The sequence below is a fragment of the Python bivittatus genome, unplaced genomic scaffold (assembly GCF_059951505.1).
Source record: "Python bivittatus isolate LINGU-HERP-01145 unplaced genomic scaffold, Pbiv_v1 ctg000610_np1212, whole genome shotgun sequence".
Taxonomy (NCBI): Eukaryota; Metazoa; Chordata; class Lepidosauria; order Squamata; family Pythonidae; genus Python; species Python bivittatus.
The window spans coordinates 39,443,371-39,463,242 of record NW_028277088.1 but is presented as its reverse complement, the minus strand read 5'-3'; the positions used below and the strand labels follow the sequence as shown (position 1 = coordinate 39,463,242).

The window sequence follows — 19,872 nt, the reverse complement described above, 5'->3', positions numbered from 1 at the left end:
AGATAAATCTCCTACATTTGCTAAGCAAGAAAGTGAGAAGGAAATCAAATCTCCAAAAGGAATACTCCCCAACATCTAACACATGAAAACCAGCTTGCATCACATGAAAGCAAACAAAAGTCGTAGTGGCACCCTGAAGTCATTCAGTGGTCCATACTTGGAAGCTTTTAAAGGTTGCTTTGAAATAATGAAGACAGTGATCAGTGGGTTTTCATTTTTTGCCTTTCCCCATCAATTAGTGATCATGTGGTAGTGTCATGTGGTAGTGCCAAAACATCCATTTTCAATCCAAAATAAAATCAACTTTCAAGTTAAAACAGTACTTCTGAATACAATACATGTAGCAAATTAATTCACTTTACTCACAACTTTAAGCAACTAAGAATCCCAATGATGTCCCAGTACGAAGTAGATACTTTGGGGAGTAGAAAGTTGCATGAAAATTTACCCTGGCTGGAGCCGAGCAATTCCAGCCTTCACATCATTCTGGAACTGGGCCACAGACATTTTAGTTGCCAAGATTTGGGGGAATCAGGCAACGCTACTCATTTTGGCCACAGCAGGTACATCCTTCTCCAAATTGTGTTTCTTATTAACCTCTGAATACTGTGCAATAAATGTGTTCCAATTTGCCATTCCACTGCAATTTATTCATCTTATTTATTTAAAAAAATATATCACTTATTCCTGTCTTGCTCCTTACAGAATCTAAATTTCAATTTAAAATGTAATATAATTATTTTTAAAAAACAGTAAAAACTTGCCCCAAAGAAACATTAAACCATCTAGGGCTCAGAGGCCTAAATTAATGGAGGTTTTTTAACCTCTTCCTAAAACGTCCTTGCAGGCTGGGGAATCCTGGGAGTTGAAGTCCACACATCTTCAAGTTGCCAAGGTTAAGAAAAACTGATCTAAAGAGTGTCAGGCACATTGTTTGGAAATAGGCAATCCTGCAGTTAATTTGGGTCTAAACTCTTTGAGGCTTATATGCGAAGGTCATCACCTTAAATTGCTGTCTCAGGAATTGCTATCATAGACATTCCACCTTTAGGTTAAAATGTTCGTCTTCTATTAGTAAAGAACACATTAGTTGCAACAAATACCTGCCACATAGAATGCTTCTGTTCATAATTCCAACCACTCTAGTCTGTTTTCTCCCAAACCTACACAGTTCTATAGTTCTAAAATGTTTTCTCTAAGGAAAACTGAATATATTTTTTAAAAAATGCACTATTTCAAATGTATATTCCACATTTCTGCCCATAGGGCAGCTAATATAAAAAAAATTTAAACCCTAAAACAATATTTTAAAATCTAGTTACAATTATTGCTAGTACAACTTCTTTAAAGTGTGGCTAAAGAGGAATGAACAACTTATCCAAGGGAGGGACTTCCTTATCTTCCTCTTCAAAGATACTGAGTACTTTCAAAGGGCCTCTCCTGCCAATCTTAATGATCATAAAGATTGATACCAGGGTGAAATGGTCACTTAAATAGGCAGGCCCTAGACGTTCTCAGGTTTTAAGCAAACAGCTAGAAACCTATGCAGGTCTCTTAGCATGGGTATTTTGTTGCTACTATGCCTAAATATCCCATTTTACAAAACTGAATATTTTTAAATGTCTTTGGTTACTACAGTCTGCTGATGCTCTCCACTTTTGCACAGGTCATCCTGTTTTGGCTAAGGTAGATCTTCCACTCAAACCCTGAGTATTGTAGACAAAGAGAATGTTCTGAACAGTAACTGTTGTAGGATCATGACAACTGGTACAGAACTAAGACAACTAAATGCAGCTAGCACATCCCCAGTCAGTTTGCAACTGAAATGGAAATTTAGGGCTAAGACTCCAAATTTACTACAGTGGGGCAGGGATACTTAATTTTGAAAGGAAACCAAAGGCTAAAGTTGGCCTTTGAATGGAAGATCAAGGGTCATATTTCAAAAAGTGAGCAGCACCCAAAACAAAAATGGATTTAATTTAAAAATGTAAATTAAATTAGTTAAATGCATTTAATATGACTATTCCCTTTGTATTTAATAATTTTCTCACTTGGAGTGCAGAATTTGGCAGCAACTTTTGGTGGGGCTCTGGAAGCCAAACTGAAGGCTTTTCATAGACCATAAACTGACACCCCTATATTAAAAATAAATTCTGATAATCAGATTATGACTATTAGTCAGCTCAAGGACTCCTCTGAGTAAAAAAATGGGATATGAATTCACTAATACACTAAATTTCACTAAATTAATACACTTAATTTCTAGTCTGCTGTCTGTGCGTATAACTGGGTATCTCTTAGTTAAGACAGGTGATAAAAATATACCAGTTTGCATTATTGTCTATTCCATTCCATGAATTTATTTTCATTCAATGTCTACTGACTCCACTGTCATCAAATGCACATATCAAATTTTATTCACAACCAGTATTGTTTATTCTTTTATTTATCTCCAATTCTTTCTGCCCGCCTGGTATATTTTGGGCAGAGTAGGTGCACTTCAGGTTCCTTCAATTAAATGTTGCTATCTTGTTGGACCAAGGAAGTGTGCCTTCACTGTCATGTCCTCTGGAGCAGCATCCCCTCAAATATATGGATGGCGCCCACTCTCCTGGGACCTCCAGAAAGTCCTCAAGACCCGGCTCTGTTCCCAGGCCTGTGGTTGATGTTTTTGTGGGGCCCCTGACATGTTTTATTGTTATCATTGTAGTTGTTTTTATTCCCAGTTTTTTAAAATATTTTTAACTGTTTTAATTGCTAATTTAGATTTTATAAGCAGCCCAGGGTCTACTGGAGTGGGCAGCCATAGCAGGTAATGATGATAATCATCATTATCATCAACATCTTGAGGAGGACTCTATAGGTGGATAAAAATGCCAAATCCACTCTAAACATCTGGCTGAATGTGCGACCAACCATCATCATCATCATCATCATCATCAATATACAGCCAAGATATTGAAATGGAATTTGAACTGGACAAATGTGCCACCCTTACCATCAACAGGGCAAAAATGGTGAAAACTGAAGGAATCAAAATGCCCTATGGAAATAACATCAAGAGTCTGGATGAAGAAGATTACTACAAATATTTGGGCATCCTTCAAGCTGACAACGTCAAGCACACTGAAGTCAAGAAGAAGGTTAGTAGTGAATACATCATGAGAGTAAAGAAGATCTTAAAGTCCAAACTCAGTGGAGGAAATACCATCAAGGCAATTTACACCTGGGCATTAGATACGCATCTGGAATAGTGGACTGGGCTCAAGCAGAACTGGAAGCCCTGGATAGGAAGATCAGAAAAATAATGATAATGAATGATGACCTTCATCCACACAGCGATGTTGACAGACTCTACTTACCAAGGAGCATAGGTGAGCATTAAATGTTGCAAGTACATCAGAGAGCTGAAGGAGAAAAAAGGACATTGGAAGAATATTTGAAGGACAGTGAAAAAGATGCACTGAAGCTAGTACACCATGAAGCTTACCGAATACTGAAGAGACCAAACTGGTCTCAATACTCAAGAAGACCAGATGAAGAATAGAAAAGAGACATGACAAGGCAAAGTATTACATAGCCAGTACACACACACACAAACACACACACAGAGACCAAACTAGCAAGCAAAGCAGATAACAAGAAGACCTGGCAATGGCTAAGAGCAGGAAAGTTGAAGAAAGAGACATAGGGCCTAATTCTGCCTGCACAAGACCAAGCCTTAAGAACAAATGCATATAAAGCCAGAAATGAGAAGACAGCAACAGACAGCAAATGCCACCCCTGCAAAGAAGATGAAGAAACAGTGGACTACCTAGTTAGCTGCTGCAAGAAGATTGTACAGACTGACTACAAACAACGGCATGACAAAGTAGCATCAGTGGTGCATTGAAATATCTGGAAGAAATACCATTTGCCTGCAAGCAAGAACTGGTGGGACAACAAAACAGACAAAGTAATAGAAAATGAAGAAGCTAAAGTGCTCTGGGACTTCAGAATTCAAACAGACAAGCACCTGCCACACAACACCCCAGACTTAACAACTGTTGATAAGAAAGACAAAGAAGTCTGGATAGTGGACATTGCAGCACCTGGAGACAATAGAAGAGAAGAAAAAGAACTGGAGAAAATCACAAGATACAAAGACCTGCAAACAGAAATAGAACGACTGTGGCCAAAGAAAGCAAAGATAGTACCAATAGTAATAGGCACCTTAGGTGCAATTTGAAAACAACTGGAGCACCACTTGAACAACATCAGTATTGACAAAATCACCATCAGTCAATTGCAAGAGGCAGCTTTACTTGGAACAGCTTACATCCTGTAATGATACCTTTAACACCATCAAACAACAAGATCTGCTTATCCCAGGTCCTTGGGAAGGACTCAATAGGTGGAGAAAAATGCCAAATCCAGTCTAAACATCTGGCTGACTCTGCAACCATAATAATAATAATAATCAGCACACTGGGTACCATACCAAAAAGCCTTGGACAGCACTTAGAAAATCTGCCCATTGACAAAATTTCCATCTGTCAATTGTAAATGGCCACACTGCTTGGATCTGCACATATACTACACTGATACATTATGACATCCTAGTTTTTGGATAGAACTCAATGCGAATGAAGGCCAACTGGCAGCTGTGATTTCACGTTGTTGTATATATAATAATAAGGTTAATTTTATATCCCCCCCTTTTCTCCACTTACATGAGGATCACACTCCAGTTTTCTCCCCATAGTGGCAATCCTGTGAGGTAGGTTGAGCTGAGAGAATAAGCATAAAATGGATGAGACAAATATTATGAAGAAAAGGAGAAGGAAATCCTAAGAAGATGCACTGCATGAGAACTCCAAAAGCAGCTGGCTTTTACCATTACTTATTATTCTAACATAGTTTATTTAAAACCTCTCAGTAAACAATTATTTTTCAATCCTATGTTATCCCCCCAAGTAACAAGGTATCACTGACACTGGCAATTATCTGCGAGCAAACTCTTTTGCTAATAAAAAATGATCCCTACGTAAAATGTTTTTAAGTTTATGAAGTCAGAGAGTGTTTTCCTTTAGCTAGGAGCTGCAATGCAGTCACAGTTGGATGACGGAACAGAGGTACAAAAGCTAAGAACAGCTCAGTTGTGAGCTCTAGGAGAGGTACAATTTTATCATGGCAGTCTCCGCCTGTACCATGCATGTTTTTCCTTTAACATTATGACACAGTTCATGCATCCTAATAAAACATGGTTTGCTTTACCACAACTTGTTGAATAAACCACAACTGGCTGGGCTTGTGCACCATACTACACCCAAGCCAAATAAACAACATGGTGGCAAAACTGATTTTCCATTACACCTGAACCAAATGTTTGCAAGGTTCATATTTCAATGCAAATGGTGCAATCTTGGACAGTTCTAACAGTTTTTTCAAGTGAGCAGCAGTTCCTAATAGAGAAAAAATATCTTTGGGTTATGAATTTTGTATCTTTTCAACATCTCCTCATAATATCCTCCAAGAGGAAGACATTGCTCTGCATGTTAGGATGAACATAACTGGGCTACAAAACTGCAGATGACCAGTGGGTGGCAGCAAAATGCTAAACTGGAATTTAGTATCTTTGCTATCATCTAGGGGCCACCTGGAGTTTTGCAACCCTGATATAGTATCTCTATGCCTGTACCATGTATCTACTTTTCTTACAACCCAGATATGTATGTATTTACTCACAAATATGTCCCACTGGCTGGGTTCATATCATGCTAACCCACAGTTCACTTTTAGCAATATTTGAACAGACCATGTTGAATACACCATGTGATATTATACTCTAAATCACAGTTAAGAAAACATAGTAGCCAGGTCAGCTCAGAGATTGCAGTAAGCCAAACCAAACCAATGATAGTGTGAACTAAACCACTGGATTCCATAAGACTTATTCCCCAGTAGCTGTGTATGGAACTGTAACCTTGGAGTAAACAGCAAATGTGTAAAAGAAGGATGCTCCAGCTCTAAGATGAGCACTCATTTCACTAGGGACTGCTTTCCTAAAATGACTACACACAATTAGAAAGGATATACCATAGCTGCTCTATCCATTTTCTGGCAAAACAGAGCAAGTACCAGGTGTTTTGTTTTGTTCTGATGTTCTGTGTCTCAAACTCAAGGAAGGCAAAAGCATTAATATACAGGGGATTGGAGCTTATCTTATACTCTTCCCAACTCTGGTCTAGAGCTAGGTGAATGTATATTTAATTTTTCTTAATTTCTCATTTTCCTAAATCTCAAATTCATGTTCTCCTCAAGTTTGTTTCATGTATTTTCATGAATAAAGGATTCCAACTGTACAGGCTGTAGGCCACATAGTCTGCCAGCATCCCATCCTACGTCTACCCTTCTCTCTCTTTTTCAATTATATACCAGCAAAATCATTTGACTTATGGAAGTTTACATTCATAAAAACATTAAAAGCAGAAACAATTAAAATGTGAACATAATCCAAAAGCAAGAATTAAAATCATGTAAGAACAATAACCATAACACACTTCTGATAGTACCAACTCAGTACTGGGCAGTTTGAAAGGGCTCTGCAGAACAATTCTGTCTTGGCTGTTTTCCAAAAAGATGTGAGAGTTGCCACTAATTTACCTTAGTCTAATCTAATCTGCTATGGCCCTTGGAGCCTTCCAGATTGCTCGGAGCAAAAAATGTAAGCCCTTTTTTTTTTTTTTTAACTGGAGGATTGGGAGGTTCAGGAGATAAAAATGTTGCTTTAATCCAAATTTCCCTGCCCCCCAAATATCAAGTCCTGGCTCTACTCACTTTTGGAGTACAACCCTTGATATATTACATAAAGCCTGGTAAAGCCCTTGTAAAGATGAAAACTGTCTACCCCTATTCCAAATACATTTAATTTTGTAAGTATGTTTCCTAATATTCTTCAGAAGTTAATTTTCCTAATTCAATGCATTGTCAATGCATTCAATCCTAGCAAAAAAATATTTTTATATAATGCTGTCACCCAATTTCATAAAAACAAACATTTTAATGTATAATTATGACCCAGTTTGTATATAGATTTGGCAAGTATGAACTGTATAGTTTGCATTAAAATGTTAAGTGGATGATTTTTTTCCCCACTATCTGGAGAAGTGGAAGTGGGTACCCTCTGGGTCATTTCCCTTAAATAAGGTAAGTTAAAGACAGGGTAGGCCACACAACATCCACAACTACTTTTTTGTAGCATCCAGTTGCAGTTCACACCAGTTGCCAAATTTCAAACTCAGTTAACAACAGTGCAGTTCCACACGATTTAGAAGTTAAAAGCACACAAAAATAGTGGAAGCCTTAAAGTACAGATTTAATGCATTCTTTTAAAAAAACAAAACAAAACAAAAAAACACCTGCCCCCTTAAATTGCCCAGAAAACTCTTGCTGTGCCCACAAGCATGCTATAACATCACTCATTCTTCATCATTTTGCCACACAAGTGCTGGCCTTGTTCCACCAAAAAAACAAAAAAAAAGATTAAGTGCCACCTTAACATCTTGTTTATTCTGACACAAGAGATTAACAAAATGGGAACAAATTGTTGCATGAGAGGGGCTCCATGTACATACAACTTTCTGAACCTTTGCACACCTCTTTTATTAGTTTCAACTGCTAGTTGAGCTGTTTCAGAAACCAGCCTATAATGTGGGTTACTTTGTTCAATCAGGTGAATTATTTCTAATTAGGAGATTAAAAATTTGCACTCTAGGGGAAAGTATATATTTAACATATATGCAGTTTGCTCCTAAGTCAAAACTAACACATCGAATACCACATAGCCCTGTAAATTCCAAAACTTTTCATTGGCTTAAGCCCAGCTTTTGCTAGTAAAATGGAAAGCATTTTATATTATTCTAAAACTTTATCAGGAAAATGGTATTACTTTAACAAAAATGAAACAGAAAAAGATATGTCAAGTGTGAAAAAAGACCTCAACTAAAAGCTAATGACCAAACTTGGATTTGATTCAGAGATATTTAGGTTCAAAACCTGTTTAAATTATATACAATGGTGCTTAAAAGTTTGTGAACCCTTTTGAATTTTCAATACTTCTTGCATAAATATGACCTAAAACATGATATGTCCTACATACATTCCTAAAACTAGATAAAGAGAACCCAATTAAACAAATTAGTCAAAAATATTATACTTGGTTTTGATTTATTTAAATATTTATTTTTTTAGTTAAACATTTATTTATTGAGGAAAATGATCCAAAGCTACATATTTGTGTGTGGCAAAAAGTATGTGAACCTTTGGTTTCAGTAACAGGTGTGCCTCCCTTGGGCAGTAACTGCAACTATTGAAAATTCACGAAGTTTTAAGCATCACTGTAGGTAACTGTCCTTTCCTTTATAGTATTGTACCTCACAAACTGTACAGCTAAAATGATACCCAGTAAATGAATACAAACTTTTCACAAACTTTCATCCTGATAAAATTCTTACGTTCTCTTGGATTCAGGTGCACTGGATATAAACAAAAATTACTTATTAGAGCAAAAATTAAGGCGAAGAGATTAAATTTTCTATAAATCAGCTTATCCATATGGATTCTTACACACTCTATATCCCATTGTACAAGCTACATAACTGCACATATCAATTTAAGTTAACACTGAGTATTTAGATGCCCAGAATTCCCTTCATGTCCCAAGACTTAAGGACTTGCAGATGACCACAGGAATCCTGATCACACTGAAAACTACTGTTTGTGTTGCAGTCTGATGAAATGTATTTTTGCCTGTGGTAGTTAAGCAATGATTCATATACATGACTAGCAATGCAAGTGAGAAAGCCCATAATCACCTTAGTATTTCTGAAGAATATGAAGTTGCAAAATCCTACAGATTACATGAGATGGATACCTTACGTTCTGAAGTTTATGAAATGGTTGAGGCATCTCTTCTTTCTTTTTTTAACTAGTCCAACAAACTTACAGCAAGTCTCCTGAATGACAGAATCTTCCCAAGCACTTTTTTAAAACCATTTCATGAACACTCAGCCGTTTCAGGAAGCACTGAGATATCACTCAACAAAAGATCCTGGTAATGTAATATGTGTATTGAGCTTTTTAAAAATTAAAACAAAAAACAAAAACAGCCCTCCTGAATATCCCTGCTAAGTTTTAGCAGTAAATATCACTCCTATTTACTCCTGGATATTATCTGAGAGCTATTTCTGATTAACATCTGCTCCCAGTAGCCTCTCCCTGATGTCTTCATCCAGAATGGCCAATCACAATTAAATATAATTCCAAAACACCTACCTGTTTTAGTCAAAAGAAAAGTAATTATTACATTTAATATACACCAGACTTCTTGAAATTGATACTTCACTTGTGCTGCAATATCAGCACCCAGAATTTTTAGCCAACGTGGCCTTTGTGGGCTGGAAATAATGGGAGTTGTAGCCTAAATATTTTTGGAGGCCACCTAACTAGGAAAGACTATATTATATACATTTTAGACAACGGCTATGTCTCATAATTTAAACACAAAAGCTTTAAATAGCAAAGAACTTCCCAGATGAGCAAGAATCTGAATACCTTTTTTTTTTTTTACTACCCCACTCTCTACTCTTTTCAATTACAACTTAAGAAAACACAAACAGGTTTATAAAAAATGCATGCTAATCTATCCCCACATGTGGAATTCCCCAAGACATCCTCACTAACATTCCTATTTGTAGTTTAATGTGTGCATTAGTCTTCATTAAATATGAAATCATCCTCCTGAACCGTTGACATATATTAGAAGAACTCCAGCTCTTTCCTTCCTTTATATCATTTTTAATATTTCATCATTTGTTCAGAGATGAAATAAGAAACCAAAACACAGCAAACACATCTTTCATGATAAATCAAAAGATGTATTTCAGCCTTTCCCATCCAGAGTTACAACGCCCATCAGCCCCAGTCAGTATGTTCAATGGTCAGAATTTATAGGCCTAAAATTACTGGAGGACACAAAGTTGTAGAAAGTGAAAACTGAAAAAAGGCCACTCTATTATAAAATAAGAAGTTAATTCATATCTGCTTCCTCTAATACTTACTCTCTCTGAATAAGTTTTCTTTAAAAACAAAAAAGGTCATTTCCAAAAATCTTAAAATCATCCACATGCATTTTCTGAAATCAAAAGCAGTACAGACATTATTGAAATACAGACTGTAGCATTAAATTTCAATTTTTACCCCAATTAAAAGGAAAAAGAAATAAAATGTCAATTTTCTAATGCATACTTAAGAGTAAGCCCCACAGGATTGAGTAGACCTTACTTCTGCATAGAAATAGATCTGACTGCCGTATTTAAAGATTCTTCCTGTCCTGTAAAGCAAGTTCAAGGACAACAGCTTTTAAAAGTCACAAACAAATAAATAAAGTGAAATCACAAATCAATATAAGGCGCATTTGTGAAAATAACTTGGTTCCTTAATGTGCAAAGATTCCAGGACTAATTTTCAGTCTTTAGCAACCAGACAGCAAATTTGCAGACAACATTTAAACTGGGTATGTTTACATGGAGAAAGAAAATTAGAACATATTTAAGCATCAGAGATGAAGATTCTCAGTTCAATAGCACAGCTTGTGGCAAGTTAGCCTCACAGAGGCTGCAGTCCTGAACACACTTATCAGATGCCACTGAATTCAGTGGGATTTATTTTGGAGTAAATATGCTTAAAATTATTCTTCATGTGATTTAAAACACCATCAGCAACACAAGCCGTGCAGCTTCAACCTTCTAGTTGTCAGGACAAAAAGCATAGTAAAATCAATTCAAAGAGAAACTAGCTCATTTGGCACTGAGCCTTGAAGTAAAAGCTGACCCATGGAGGGACGGGAAAAAAACAGTAAATTTTGTAAAATCTGTAAATTTACTATATGACTTCCATATCCAGTATAAAAAGAATAAAGTTTTCAAGGCCAAAGATGCTGCAGTGCTGGAGCATCTGTCATGTGTCGACTGCACACCAGAGGGGACTCCCAAGTTCAGTTTGAAACATTTTTTTGTAAAACAAGGAAGTAGAGACCCTGTCCTGCATCCCTTTTCCAGAGATGCTCTGAAGACTCTAGTTTCTAGTGCCAGACTCCCTATGTAGGGGAAGGGAAAGGGAGAAAAAGGTCAAATGAAAGTTATAATGGGGAAAAAAGATATAAAACAGAAACTGTACCAGGAGAAAGATGAAAATGGGGAGGGGGGAGGTGTAAAGAGCCCAGAAGTATGAGTTGGGACTCCAACTGGCATCTTGTCAGGCCTGTCTTAACCCTGACAACCAAGCAGGATACTCAAAGGTTCATACCGCACACGCCTATCTTAAGTTCCCCAAAGAGAGAGGATTCAATTATTTTAGGACTCAGGAGCAAAGAAAATCTATCAAATGAACAGCAAAATTTGCGTCTTGTTAGAAAATCCTTGGCATCATCACTAGAAAATGCTCCTCATTCTTTCTGTTGAGAACATGCTGAACCATGAAATCTTTTGTTCTAACTAGTTGTTTTAGATTTACAGTCTGCCCTGACCTTAAGGTTTAAGACAACTAATCATATTTTTAATCATAAAAGCAGAGAATGCAATAGCACTACAATGAAAAGTTTCAAGTGGGTTATAATTTCTCATGTCATGATGCTTAGGAAACATGAGAATGGAAATTTCAGCTAAAGCATAATGTGGAAAAAATTATGATCAACCTGTCCCACCAAAACAAAAAACAAAAAAACCCTCCCCAGTAAAAATTTTACATATATTCACCTTCTGATGTTTATCATTCCTATGCTAAAATAAGTTTAATACCAATATGTAGGCGCTTAGGGATATTGCAATACATGAAATTATTCTGGCAAAGCCGACCATTTTTTCCAGTTCAAACACTGCTGAAGTATATGTTGGTTCTCCATTTGAATTCTAGTAAGATTACTTTATTTCAATTAATTAGAAATGTTATATGTCTTTAGTTCATCTAATAGCTATAGAAAATGCCCCTGAAAAGCATCCATGGAAAAATGTTCATAACACACACTCACATGATATATTCACTTGTACATGCAGCTTAGAATCACAATGGTTTATTTTAAAGATGCCAGTTTAGAAAAGTATGAGCTATGAACAAAGCAATGTTTGATTCTGTTCCAATGGAAAGAGAAATTCAACAACTGGCTTGTTATATAAATTTTAATCATACTGAAATGAAGTCATTTCCCTATGTAGCAACATAAGAATCAATGCTCGCCATAAAGAAACACAGATAAAATCTCATGGAAGAATCATTCCGCCCTACTAAAAATATGAATAATTCTGCTCATTTTACAAGTGTAAAAGACACATTCTCATGATAAATGGATAAGATGGCAGTTCAGCAGCTGCAACATTTAAATAAGTTGGTGGTAAATTTAAAGTTATTTTAAATTAAATCCAAATTTTGCATTTCAGGAAACCTGTGAAACTACAGCACGCATGATCCAACTGTCTTCTAATCATTCTTACATAACAAAATCATCCACAAACACTTTTCTCACATGGAGCTCAGATGGATTAGAACACTCTGAATGAAGGTATACTTACCCTGAATCCAAGAGAAGACACTTTGTAATAGCTTACTCAGTTCAGTACAACAACTGAAAGTCTACATACTACGTAGGTTAGTAAAATAACCACTGCCCATAACCATGTATTGTGACCTGTCAAAAACTCTGTTTTTTGCAAATCTAAGCAGCAAAATTGAAAGTTTATTTGAATGCCTGCTAGTCACATAGCTTATGAGCAGAGCTCACATTGACGAAGCACAAGTTGTACGGGTTTGCAATAATATACTCACAGCAGTAATATACCTGCTTGCTGTTGACAGATTTTTGACCTTACAGTACTTCTTTGTTGTTGTTGTTACTCACCAAAGAACATTCATTTATTCATTCATTTTCAGATTTAGCAAGAGCTCTAACAAAAAATAAATAAATAAACAGAATAGAGACATGTTTAATAGAATTTCCTTACAAAGAAAAACTTGTAATGATCTTCTAACTTGCTTTGGACCAACATTCTGCTCTTTATTTGTAATCCTCTAGTGCAGAGTCTTTCTGTGTCAAAAACTATGTGAAGCTAGAATGCTCAGTTGAATTTCTAGCAAGTTAATTAGCTGAGGCACTAATTAGGCACATTTGGACATCACAGTAGCTAAAATTCTAAAGATTATGATCAAACAATTATATGTGCTATGTAGCTTCCCCTTGCTTGGTCCCTCCTGCCAGAAAAAAAGTGAACCAGAGGACCTGTTAGTCATATTTCTTTTAACATAAATCCAAGCCAATATTCTTGAGACAGAGTAAAGCCAGGGTTTTTCCTTAGCATTCTGACATTTTAATAGAGCAAAAAGTATGCTCAGACACAATGTTTAGCAAGTCATGAAAGGCTTCTTAGTTCTTTCACACCCACATTTGCACTAGGCAAAGCCAATATATACCAATATCTTTATTCAATCACAATAAACCAAAATTCTAAAAAAAAAAAAACACCACCCAACTTATTATAGTGTCTATGGTTTCTTGATTAAGTCAAAATTGGCCAGGCTCAGATTTCATATTAAATCATTAATTATGACTTACAAACTAAATGACTAAGTTTTCATAATACACTAAACCATGAACAAACAAGCCACACTATGGCCTAATGAACCCACACCCTATTCAGAAATTCATAGCAATTAAAATGGCACAATTAGGAGCATCTAGGTTAAAATGAATAGGAAAAAAAAGGAAAATCACCACTGAGGTTGGTGTCTATTACTAACACCCAATCAAGAAAAAGTGTATGATGCTTTCCAAAATCAAATTGCATAATTTTCAAGGAAGCATGAAATTGTAGTGATTGAGTGTTTTAATTACCCCAACATCTGTTGGGAAATAAACTCTATGAAGCATGGTCTCTCCAGGAAATTCCTGGCTTGCTTTCCTAAGTACTTTCTCCATCAAAGGGTAGAGGAAAGTACAATGAGATCGGCTATCCTTGGTTTGAATCTGGCCAATATGAAAGAAACATGGAAGAAAGTAATTTTGCAATGCTACAGTCCTAGAGAGATATAGATATATTCAAAGCGTAGCCAAATGTGCACCTTGGACTTCAAGATTTAGTAAGCTCACAGCAATTGTAAGTAGAATTCCATGTCAGTAAAAGCTAAAGAGAAAAGAAGTTCATGTCCTATGAACGGCTCTGTACTTTCTCAAAACCTCCTTTTCTGCCTTTCAAGTAGGGACTGTCCCCTTCCAGTCCTCTAGCACTTCATCTCTTCTCCAAGTTTTCAAAAAACGAAAACAAAGAGCTTTAGCCTTCCAGAAACCAACTCCATAATTCCAAGCTATCCATCTATTCACTGTCTTGTTTTCTTCTCACTTTTTTACTTCTCCTATATATATATATTTGTTTTGGGTAAATGTCTTCAGGCTGACTTTTGTCCCTTCCGTTCTTTTCCTCTTGAAAACTATACAATGAGTACTGGCAATCAGGATGGATTTATCAAGCCCTACTAGACTACCCTTATTTTTCCCCCCATCAAATAGTTTCCTTAGTAAATTGTGAGAATACAATGGACATAATACATCATGATTTCAGCAAAGCATATGACAAAGTATCCCATGACATTCTGATCAGCAACCTACTTTAGTGTGATTTGGACAGCAAAACTATTGAAGAATCCCCATTAGTCTGAGAACTCAAGAATGCTGATCAATGGTTACTCATTAAATAGGGCATGCAGCGGTTCTTATTCAGCCTTCTTTTAACAAGTTAAATAGCAACTTAGAAGAAATGTATACAAACATGTAAATAACAAAAATACAGGTAGTCCTCGGTTAACGACCACTTGTTCAGTGACTGTTCGAAGTTACGACAGTGCTGAACAAATGGTGGCTACAACCAGTCCTCTAAATTCTGGCTATCACAGCACCCTCATGGTCATCTGATCGCATTCACATGATCGCAATTTGAGACCTTCCCTGCTGGCTTCCCACAAGCAAAGTCAATGGGTAAGCTGGCAGGGAAGGTCACAAGTTGCTTGGGTAACTCTCCTCCAGCCCCTCTGTGCTCGCACTATGCCTCACTGGACACCCTCACACACCCTCCCAAAGCATCACTACACTTGGGCCATGCCTCCTCAGCTGCCCACGCACCCTCATGCACCCTCCCCTACCTGGCAGCAGCTGCCCCAAGCCTTGCTGTGCTTGCGCTGCACCTCCCCTGCCACCCGCACACTCTTGCACACCCTCCCTGAGCCTTGCTGCACTCATGCCACCCTCCCCAGACACTCACACACCCTCTCCCACCCAGCAGCAGCCATCCCAAGGCCTGCCGTGCTCACGCCGCACCTCCCCTGACACCCACACTCTCCCTTGCTTCCTCTCCCACCCAGCAGCAGCCACTTACCTGCCAGATGGCCTGCTTGAAAGCAACCTGGGACTTGCAACTTCCTGCTGGCTTCCCCACTGACTCTGGTTGTTGGAAGCTGGCAGGAAGTTGCAAGCAGGTGCTTGCTTAATGACCCACAATCCTCAGTTAACGAAAGCAACAGGGACTGCAGGGATTGCCGTTGCTAAGCGATGTGTCATGGACATCGCGCTTTGCGACTGCATCGCTTGTGACAGAAATTCCAGTCACAACTGCCTTTGTAACTCAAGGACTACTATTATACATATATTAGCTAAGTTTAACATGTGGAAGATACATTAGCTTCCAGGGCACAAATGCTGAAACCTAGCATTAAGCATGAGATGGACAAACCATGATTTCAATTGGGGATGAAGCTGGTGAAGTAAGAGCTTCTGATTCCTTGATATTGATATATATACTGAACAAGTTTCCTTTCTGTTGCTAGATGCATTATTTCTTCCTATATACAGCTTCTTACTTCTCTTCGCTATCTAAATTTCTTGTCCATGCTGAGGAAGCTGACAAAGAGTTTTATAGCCACACCTAGTATGAAGCATTCAGTGTTTCAGTTTCGCCATGGGAAGATTAAGAGAAAGAGGTGCCAAGTTTAAATTTAAGACAGATAAAAAGGACTTCATGCTTTCAGAAGGTAATCAACTGTTTGAAGTGGTTTTAATCTTAGTATATGATATAGTATCTTTGCTAGCTTTGCTGTGCTGTGGGCCTGGGAAACTTCAGCCATGTTTGAGCCAACTAAGGGAGGGAAAAAGACAAACAATTACCTTGATAAATTATAGTCAGTGTTCCCGTATTGGGTGACAATAATTCTATTGGTGCCTGATAATTTCCCTACCTCATTTGGATTTTTTACATAATTTTAAAAGAATAGTAAACTTCAATCCTTAAAGCAAAACTCCAACCTTGGTCATAATTATATTTCCAAGAATGCCTAGAGGTCACACACCAACCACAGAGGTCCTTAACAAGTAAAACAGTAGGTGGGTACAGCTTTGTTTAGAAGTGTTTCCATCTGTCCAGAACAAGAAAGAAAGATAAATCAGACAGGTGGAACCACCCTCAAAAATGAGATAGGGAGAAAATTCACCAGTTTTTCTGGCAAATAGAATTTTTGTTACTAGCTATCCTCACCATGACAGCCATTTTGTGGGATTCCTCATAACATTCTCTTAATCCTGTTAGTGTAGCCACTTACCCAGAAAGGTTAAAGAAATGGTCTGAAAATAAAATAATGAACTTTAACCAAGCTGAATGCAATATTCTTTGCATAAGGGAAAAAAAACAAAGGATCAGATACGGCTAGCTTGTATAATAGTATGTGTGGAAATTATAGATGATCAGAGACTAAATACGAATAAGCATAATTTAAATTCTCCATCTCAACCCAATTTAAATCCTACATCAGTCTAGCCACTCTATGCATCTGATGAAGTAAGCTGCAGCTCACGAAAGCTTATGCCTTTTAATAAAATTTGCTAGTCGGAAAAGGTGCTCCCAGAGTTCTGATTTTTTGCCAATATATTCTGCAAATTCATTGAGTTCTTCTCAACCTTCTTCCACGATAGTGGGTATATCAGTGTGAAAGCACAAAATTAATGTCCTTTTTCTTACCACTCTCTAAGCACATGAAAATGCATATGTAATAATACAGACACATACATGCATACATACGTACATACATTAGGGCTGTACAAAATTTCTTTAATGTAATGTTCTGATCCTGAAACAGGACATTCTGAATACAGGCTAGTTATAGAACATCCCAGAATTGTTCATACTGGGGTTGGAACAGCTCTATCAAGGTTTGTATACTTCTGATATCCATGCACACACCCACACATATGCACACACACAAACAAATGCACACTAGGTATTATGACAACACAAGATGACAACTTATCTTCTGTGTCTGTTATCCTTTTGCTACTAAACGTGTAGATCACAAAAATTCTCCTTCACACATGCATTTGTTATTACTGTACTTCAGCATGCACAGTTATGGCTTATGAAAACTCTTACAAAACCAAGGTGCAACACTTGGGACAAATTTTGAAAAAAATGTTTGCTATATTTCACACCCATAAAAAACCTACATCCAGAGCCAAGTTTTCATCAAAAAAAAAGCATAAGTAAAATCCATTCAAAAGATGGGTTATCCGTTTGCAAAGACTTGGGGATAAGACAAATAATTATAATAATTGTATAATAATTATGACAAATAATTCTTGGCTCTGCCAGAAGGCCTGGGGGCCAGAGGGGGCCCGCACCTGTGGAGATGGCTGGTGGGGTGTGGGGTTGTCCCCCCCCCCAGCATCTTACAGGTTTTTTGGGGCCAAATTATAGGAGGTTTTTAGGCCATTTTTAATATATGTTTTTTAACTATTTATAGATTATGTCCATGTCTGGAGAGTCCTGTGTTTTTTCTTCTTTTTTATTATTGTGAGCCGCCCAGAGTCACCCATTGGGGGAGATGGGCGGCATACAAATTTGAAAATAAATAAATAAATAAATAAATAATGAATGAATGAATGAATGAATGAATGAATGAATGAATAGTGAGCCAACGCAGATGTGGGTGTGACATATCAGGAAGCATCTGCTGCAAGGGCTTTTGTTTTCCTGCAAATCTGCTTCTTCATTGCTTCCTTTTCATCATCCTGTTGTGGCACATACTCTCCATGCAGAAGATTCCAGGTTCAATTCCCAACATATTATATACTAAGTGTAGAAAATTATAAAAAGACCCTCCCCTGACAAGGGCCATGCAGAGAGAGAGAAAAAAGCCCTCACTGTACTTGTCTGAATGGAATCCCATCTTAGATAAACAGCTATGGGCCATTGTCTTCCACTGAAAGAAGGAATCAGAAATGAGCAGCTAGACAGTGGTTATGGCCCTGACCACAAGTAAAATAAAACAGTGCTCAATAATGTTTATGATTTTAGTCACCTGTTTTTACTGTATGCTTGCCTGCTCCCTTGATGAATTTACCTGCTCCTTGAACAGGAGTGCATCTCAACTTCACCTCCTCTCCAAAAAGTTTAGTATCATAACAGTAAAACCAAAATACTTCCCTCTAGTGCAAAGTTAATAGCACCCAGTGTTAGTTACAGCAATACCCAAAATGGCCTCATCTGACTTTTTATTTTTCCTGTGAGCTACTCTTCCTATTTCAAAGAAATTACATTTTACCATGCCTTCTCAGTTGATTACAAAATGTAGGAGAAAAGAAAAATAAGGCTGAACCTTTTTGAACATTAAAATATACTGCTGCCAACTTTTAAGGGTATGCCATGTGTACAGTACTGCACATCATAAATATTAATACTCAATATTTGCTGTAGCAAGATCTTTATCCCTAAAACCTCGAGGCCTGATCTGGTAAACTTGTACATATGTATCTTTTATGCAGCACTGTTTGTATGTTTAATAAGACACATCCTTATGGCAGGCAGATAAGGAAGGAGTCATTTAAAAACCCAAAATTTCATCTCCTCATGAACTGAAGATGGTATCGAAATAACAAACTGAAAGAAGCAGCATCATTATAGTCACATTTATTTAAATGTGTTGTGACCTTAATAACAACATAAAGTTTTAAAAAGTGAATGTGCACAAATTAGATAACAAGTTTGTACTGCTCAGTTTTTAAATGAAAAGCATCTCAGGTTTTCCTATTCCATATCAAAACAACTGGCACTGTGCCCAGGATAGATATTAATCCAAATACTTGACTACAATCAAAGGTCAATCCATTGTTATCCTTGTATTTTAATAAAAGACCCCATTCTGGGAGCCTCATAAGATATGGATGGGTCAGGGAGAGGGAGAATATTACAATTTATCAGCCCTAACAAGGACTTAAATAAATACAACTTCATTCCTATAAATGTATTTCTTTTCCTCTATTTGCACATATTTGTCCCCACTTCTGCACTCTAAGCTCTAGCAAGACTTTGGAGACCTGGCAGCAATCCAAGCTGCAGATGGTTTGAAATGCAGCCTGAAATCAGTGTGCGGTTGATGAAATAGTCCTTACACCTGACCCTTACTTCACACCAGGCACAAAACACAAGCTGAACATAACTAGTCAGAAAAGCCTTCTCAAGCATCTTGCTATCTGGAACTCTTCCTCAAGGCATTCTGCAAGGCCAGATGGCTGAAAGCAGCAAAAATATAGTAAACTGAGAAAGGAGCATTTGACTAGGAGGACTAGCTGAAAAGCAGACAAACAGAATTGGGGGGGCGGGGGGGCGGTTAAGACTAATACACACAGGAAGAGTTCATGTATTTCACACAAGGACAACTGTATTACATGCATTGGACAATGGATTTAACTAAAAATGTGTGAAAAAGCAAAAACCTTAAAACACAAATCTGCAAAAAGTGGTGTTTTAA

The 19,872-nt window shown here is 37.3% G+C and overlaps 1 protein-coding gene across 4 annotated transcripts in view; it reads right to left on the bottom strand.

Moving 5' to 3' along the window:
- RBMS3 (RNA binding motif single stranded interacting protein 3) overlaps positions 1-19,872 on the bottom strand; it is a 609,805-nt gene that overhangs the window by 584,813 nt on the left and 5,120 nt on the right. The window lies entirely within an intron of this gene.